The following is a 7715-nucleotide window of genomic DNA, read 5'->3' on the forward strand; positions in this document are numbered from 1 at the left end:
TGTTGGCCAGGTTGGTCTTGAACTCCTGACCTCAGGTGATCCACCCACCTTGGCCTCCCAAAGTGCTGGGATTACTGGTGTGAGCCACTGTGCCCGGCTGGAGTGGGACCTTTAAGAGTGATTAGGACCTAAGGGTTCTGCCCTCATGAATGGATTAATGCTGTTATTGCAGGAATGGGTTAGTTATCTCAGGAGTGGGTTCCCAGTAAAAGGATAACTTTGGCGCCTCTCTCTCTCTCTTCCTCCTTTCCTCTGCCTTTCCCTCTCACTCTCTCTCACCCAATGTGATGCTTTTTGCCATGTTAAGATGCAGCCAGAAGGCCCTATCCAGATATGGCTTCGGGATCTCAGGCTTCTGAGCCTCCAGAACCATGAGCCTAATAGATTTCTGTTCATTATAAATTATCCAGTCCGTGGTATTGTCTTACAGAAGCATAAAATAGATTAAGACAGTAACTTTACTGTCTTTAAATTCAATTCTAATGTTAAAAATAATGAGTACAGCCAGGCGCAGTGGCTCATGCCTGTAATCCCAGCACTTTGGGAGGACAAGGTGGGTGGATCACCTGAGATCAGGAGTTTGAGACCAGCTTGCACAACATGATGAAAACTTGTCTCTACTAAAAATAGAAAAATTAGCTGGGCATGGTGGCAGGTGCCTGTAATCCTAGCTACTTGAGAAGCTGAGGCAGAAGAATTGCTTGAACCCAGCAGGTAGAGGTTGCAGTGGGCCAAGAAGGCACCATTGTACTCCAGCCTGGGCAACAAGAGTGAAATTCCGACTCAAACACACAGACACATACACACAGGCACATGCATGTGCGTGCGCACGCACGCGCACACACACACACACACACACAGAGTTTGATATAGTTTTAGTTCTCTATGTATACATGCACACATCTGTAGACCTGTGCAGGTACTCTGTTTTTACTTATTACATAAATGTAATTCGGGATTGTCAGGCCTCCACGTGCAAACCTGGACCCAGAAAGTCTGAAGTCCTGCCTGCCTCGGCTGATCACCCCTCACCCCCGGCCTGTGTTCACCATTATCCCTGATAGCCCAGTGGAGCTTCCCCCCACCCCACCCCCGACCCCCCGGTAAGATGGCTCACCCCATCCTGCCATCTTAACTGTTCTTGCTCTGTGAATATCCCTCCGCCCCACCCTACCATCTTACGCTTTAACTACTCTTACTCTTTACCCCACCCATCATTATAACTGAATTTATGATAATGTATATTCCTCGCCCCTACCCCCACCACTGTAACTGATCTTACTCCGTAACACCCCTGCCCCCTCCCCAAAAACTTTGCCCCAACCTATAAAACCAACTCCTATCCCACGCCCTTTGCTAACGCCCTTTTTGGCCTCAGCCCACCTGCACCCAGGTGAATAAACAGCCATGTTGCTCACACAAAGCCTGTTTAGGGGGTCTCTTCAAAGTGTGAGTTTTAACAGGGATAGTACTCAATCAGCAGATAGTTTTCTGTACTTTTATACAATATGTATTCAGCAGATAGTTTTCTGTTGTTTAATACAATATGTCTTAGCTCTATACATTGTTTTTTGAGGGTTTTGTTTTGTTTTTTTTGTAAGGTCCAGCACTGCAGGGTCCTGTGAGCCCTTCTGCTGGTGTGGAGACAAGAAACTGTAGAAATAAAAGACGCAAGACACAGAGATAGAGAAAAGAGAGTTTGGGCCCGGGGGTCTACTGCCAACCAAAGCACAGAGTCTGGCAGTGGCCCCAAGTGGCTGGACGCTCTGACTTTTATTGAGTACAAAGCTGGGGGCAGGGTAGGTAGGGCGTGGCATTGGTGGTCAGTGATAGGGTGAAGTACATCATGTGTTATATAGGCAGGGGCTCAAGAATTTCAGGTAGCCGAGATGAGGTAAGGAGCATAATGCATCAGCACTTTTCCACACTTGTCAAGAAAAAACAAAGACATTAAGTTTTTTTTAATTTTATTTACTTATTTTATTTCTTTTTTTTAAATTGTATTTTAGGTTTTGGGGTACATGTGAAGAACATGCAAAATTGTTGCATAGGTACACAAATGGCAGTGTGATTTGCTGCCTTCCTCCCCTTCACCTATATCTGGCATTTCTCCCCATGCTCTCTCTCCCCACCTCCCCACCCCTTGCTGTCCCTCCCCTTTTTCCCCCTCAACAGACCCCAGTGTGTAGTGCTCCCCTCCCTGTGTCCGTGTGTTCTCATTGTTCAACACCCGCCTATGAGTGAGAACATGCGGTGTTTGATTTTCTGTTCTTGTGTCAATTTGCTGAGAATGATGGTGTTCATCCATGTCCCTACAAAGGACGCGAACTCATCGTTTTTGATGGCTGCATGATATTCCATGGTGTATATGTGCCACATTTTCCCTGTCCAGTCTATCATCGATGGGCATTTGGGTTGGTTCCAGGTCTTTGCTATTGTAAACTGTGCTGCAATGAACATTCGTGTGCATGTGTCCTTATAGTAGAACGATTTATAATCCTTTGGATATATACCCAGCAATGGGATTGCTGGGTCAAATGGAATTTCTATTTCTAGGTCCTTGAGGAATCGCCACACTGTCTTCCACAATGGTTGAACTAATTTGCACTCCCACCAACAGTGTAAAAGTGTTCCTATTTCTCCACATCCTCTCCAGCATCTGTTGTCTCCAGATTTTTTAATGATCGCATTCTAACTGGTGTGAGATGGTATCTCAATGTAGTTTTGATTGGCATTTCTCTAATGACCAGTGATGATGAGCATTTTTTCATATGTTTGTTGGCCTCATGTATGTCTTCTTTTGTAAAGTGTCTGTCCTAACACCATAAAAACCCTAGAAGAAAATCTAGGCAAAACCATTCAGGACATAGGCGTAGGCAAGGACTTCATGACCAAAACACCAAAAGCATTGACCACAAAAGCCAAAATAGACAAATGGGACCTGATCAAACTCCACAGCTTCTGCACGGCAAAAGAAACAGTCATTAGAGTGAATCGTCAACCAAGAGAATGGGAAAAAATTTTTGCAGTTTACCCATCTGACAAAGGGCTGATATCCAGAATTTACCACGAACTAAAGCAGATTTACAAGAAAAAAACAAACAAGCCCATTCAAAAGTGGGCGAAGACATTAAGATTTATATTACTTTCACTGATTATCTCTTCTAAGAAAAAGGGAACCAGGTGAGAAGCGGAACATGAGAGTGGACATGGAATGTGACCACTGAAGCACAGCATCACATACAGACAATTAAGCCCCGGGATGTCTGCAGGCCTACCTGACAGCATCAGGCCCACCACAAGAGCTTGGAGGAGCGGAGTTTTCTCTTAACTTCTCCGGGGAGGGAGATGTCTCAGCTGTCTTGGACTTCTCCTTCCCTAGCTGGCTAAACAGCAGGCGCATTCCCAGAGCTGGTGCTGCCACTCAGCCAAGGCGCCCTCCAGCAGCCCTTACATGGGGGTGACAGAGGGCTTAAAGTGTGCTGCCTTAGGGTCCTTTCACAATGTCACCCCACGTTCACACTTCACGACCGAAAGGCATTAATAAAAGAACTAAGATCACCTGTTAATAACTAAGATCACATATGAATAACTAAGATCACCTGTGAATAACTGCTATGGTTATATCTCTAGTTATTTTCTTCTTCATTATTTATATGGGAATAGGCTGAGGCTTCTGACTCCTGCCTCGGCACTTATGGGGTCTTCCCCCCCACAGTTTTTGTTTGTTTTTTGAGACAGGGTCTTATCTGTCATCCAGGCTGGAGTGCAGTGGTGCAATCTTGGCTCACTGCAGCCTTGACCTCCTGGGCTCAAGTCGTCTTCCCACCTCAACCTCCCGATAGCTGGTCACGGGCCTGCATCACCACACCCAGCTAATTTTGCTTATTTTTCGTACTGACAGAGTTCCACTGTGTTTCTTTTTCTTTCTTTCTTTTTTTTTTTTTTGAGACAGAGTCTCACTGTGTTGCCCAGGTTGGAGTGCAGTGGCATAATCTCAGCTCACTGCAACCTCCAACTCCCACGTTCGAGTAATTCTTCTGCCTCAGCTTCTTGAGTAGCTGGAATTACAGGCATGCACCACCACACCTGGCTGACATTTTTGTACTTTTAGTAGAGGCAAGTTTTCACCATGTTTGCCAGGCTTGTCTCGAACTCCTGACCTCAAGTGCTCCACCCACCCCAGCCTCCCAAAATGCTGGGATTACAGGGGTGAGCCATCACATCTGGAGTACATTGCTATTCCTTTATTTTTGAAATCTGCAACGAGGGCCGGGCTCGGTGGCTCATGCCTGTAATTGCAGCACTTTGGGAGGCCAAGGCAGGTGGATCACCTGAGGCCAGGAGTTGGAGACCAGCCTAGCCAACGTGGTGAGATCCTGTCTCTACTAAAAGTACAAAAAAAGTTAGCCGGGTGTGGTGGTACATGCCTGTAATCCCAGCTACTCAGAAGGCTGAGGCAGGAGAATCACCTGAACTTGGGAAGCAGAAGTTGCAGTGATCCGAGAACATGCCACTGCACTCCAGCCTGGGTGACAGAGCAAGACTCCATCTCAGAAAAACTAAAAAATAAGAAATAAATAAATAATTTTTAAAAATAAAGTAAGTAAATACCTGCAACCATCCTTCTGTCACCATTGGTGAAAACAACTACTAAAGATTTCTCAGGCCCAAATCAGCACACTGGAAGTTTGAAATGTGAGTTTAAGGCCAGGTGCACTGGCTCATGTCTGTAATCCCAGTCTTTTGGGAGGCTGAGGTAGGAGGATGGCTTGAGCCCAGTTCAAGATCAGCTTGGGCAACATAGTGAGACCTCTGTTTCTACAAAAAAAAAAAAAAAAAAAAAAAAAAAAATATATATATATATATATATATATATATATATGTATACAAATTAACCAGGCATGATAGCCTGTGCCTATCTATAGTCCCAGATACTTGGGAGGTAGAGGTAGGAGGATCCCTTGAACTCAAGAGTTCGAGGCTGCAGTGAGCTATGATCTCATGGCTGCACTCCAGCCTGGGTGACAGAGCAAGACACTGTCTCAAAAATGAATTAATTAAAGTTGTTGTAAAAACAAGCAAAAATTAAACAAAAGATGTTAAAATCACTCAAAGACTCCAAACAAAAGCTAAGTTGAAGTTGTCTTCAGCATATGAACAATCTTTCCTTTCAAAAAAAATTAAAGGTGGGAGAGGGATTTCTCTAAACAGGAAAGATAATTTGTCAAGATCTGAGTGAATCTGAGGATATCCTTATACAGTAGGTTAAAATGTTTGACAGAGTAGGGCAGCCCATGCCTGTAATCCAGACCTTTAGGAGGTGAAGGTGGGCGGAATACTTGAACCCAGGAGTTCGAGACCAGCCTAGGCAACAGGTGAAACCCCATCACTACAAAAAATACAAAAATTAGTAGGGTGTGGTGGTGCCTGCCTTGTGGTCCCAGACACTGCTCTGGAGGCTGAGATGGGAGGATCAGCTATGGGGAAGTTGAGGCTGTAGTGAGCTGTGTTCATGCCACTGCACTCCAGCCTTGGCGACAGAGTGAGATCCTGTCTCAAAAAAAAAAGGAAAAAGAAAAAAAAGGGACTGGGCATGGTGGCTCACACTGGTAATCCCAGCACTTTACGAGGCTGAGGTGGGTGGATCATTTGAAGTCTAGAGAGACTATCCTGGCCAACATGGTGAAACCCTGTCTCTGCTAAAAATAAAAAAAAATTAGCCAGGTGTGGTGATGGGCGCCTTAATCCCAGCTACTTGGGAGGCTGAGGCATGAGAATCTCATGAACCCAGAAGGTGGAGGTTGCAGTGAGCCGAGATCGCGTCACTGTACTCCAGGCTCAGCAACAGAGGGAGGGAGCAACAGAGGGAGGAAGGGAAGGAGGGAGGAAGGGAAGAAGGGAAAGAGGGAGGGAGGGAAGGAAGGAAGGAAGAAGGAAGGAAGGAAAGAAGGGAGGGAGGGAGGAGAAGGGAAGGAAGGGAGGGGAGGGAAGGAGGGAAGGAGGGAAGGAAAGAAGGAAGGGCTCCACTGACTTTAATCTCCCTGAGGAATTTGTTCATAGGACACTGTTCTGGTTTCTCCAAGCAGATATTGCTCCTTATAATCAGGAGTTCTTGGCTGGGTGAAGGGCTCACTCCTGTAATCCCAGCACTTCGGTAGGCTGAGGCACGAGGATTGCTTGAGGCCAAGACTGCAAGACCCCGTCGCTACTAAAATTTAAAAATTAGTAGTGTGGTGGCGCCACCTTGTGGTCCCAGCTACTCAGCTAGGAGGTCTTTCCAGCCTGAGAGACTGAGTAAACCTTGTCTCAAAAAAAACAAACAAAAAACAGGGTTTTTTTTTTTTTTTTAAACTTCTATCAACCTGGTGGAGCCTATGGACACTTTTTCAGAATAATGTTTTGTTTTTGTTTTTGTTTTGAGACTCGGAGTCTCACTGTGTCGCCCAGGCTGGAGTGCAGTGGCGCCATCTTGACTCACTGCCTCCTCTGCCTACCAGGTTCAAGGAATTCCCTGCCTCAGCCTCCCAAGTAGCTGGGATTACAGGCGCCCACCACTACGCCTGGCTATTTTTTGTATTTTTAGTAGAGACAGGCTTTCACTATGTTGGCCAGGCTGGTCTTGAACTCCCGACCTCGTGATCCACCTGCCTCAGCCTCCCAAAGTGCTGGAATTACAGGTGTGAACCACCGCCCCCAGCCTCCAGAATAATGTTTTTAACGCATAAAATAAGATGTGTAGGATTACAAAGGAAATGAATTATATTGAAATATAGATAGCAAAATATTAAAATAATTAAATTTATAATCTAGTAAATTTTTTTTTGAGTCAGGGTCTCACTCTTGTCTAGGCTGGAGTGCAGTGCAGCAATCACGGTTCACTGCAGCCTCAACCTCCTGGGCTCAGGTTATCCTCCCATCTCAGCCGCCCAAGTAGCTGAGACTACAAGCATGCGCCACGACAACTGGTTAATTTCTGTGATTTTTATAGAGACAGGGTTTCGTCATGTTGTCCAGGCTGGTCTCAAACTCCTGGGCTCAAGCAATCTGCTCACCTCAGCCTCCCAAAGTGCTGGCATTACAGGAGTGAGCCACTGCACCCAGCTGTGATAGAGTAATTAATGTGCCTCTGTAACACATTAAATAACAAGTCAAGCCCAGGCACAGTGGCTCATGCCTGTAATCCCAGCACTTTGGGAGGCCGAGGCGGGCGGAACACCTGAGGTCAGGAGTTCGAGACCAGCCTGGCCAAGAGACCAATAACCCGTCTCTACTAAAATACAAAAATTAGCCAGACATGGGGGCACACACCTGTAATCCCAGCTACTCAGAAGGCTGAGGCAGCAGACTTGCTTGAGCCCGAGAGGCGGAGGTTGCAGTGAGCCAAGATAGCACCATTGCACTCCAGCCTGGGCAACAAGAGCAAAACTCCGTCTCAGAGAATGAGTTCCTGGAAAATCTAAAGTAACTGGAAGACAATGAAAAGAGGAAGAAATGGTCAACCCTTGTGGGGCCTACTTTGAGACATTCTCTATTGTTCCTCGAAAACTAACTATTGTTACTTGAAAACTAACTTGGGCCCCTCATCCCTGCTGAATTTGGAGAGACAGCGTTCTAAAAATCTCTTAACTTAAATATGCTAGTTGACGAAGGAAACGACTAATCAAGAGTGTCCTAAACACTACAGCCCTCCTTAAGGTAGCTCTAAGATTCTA

The sequence above is a fragment of the Aotus nancymaae genome, unplaced genomic scaffold (assembly GCF_030222135.1).
Source record: "Aotus nancymaae isolate 86718 unplaced genomic scaffold, 86718_ANA_hifiasm-v0.15.2.pri h1tg000002l, whole genome shotgun sequence".
Classification (NCBI taxonomy): domain Eukaryota; kingdom Metazoa; phylum Chordata; class Mammalia; order Primates; family Aotidae; genus Aotus; species Aotus nancymaae.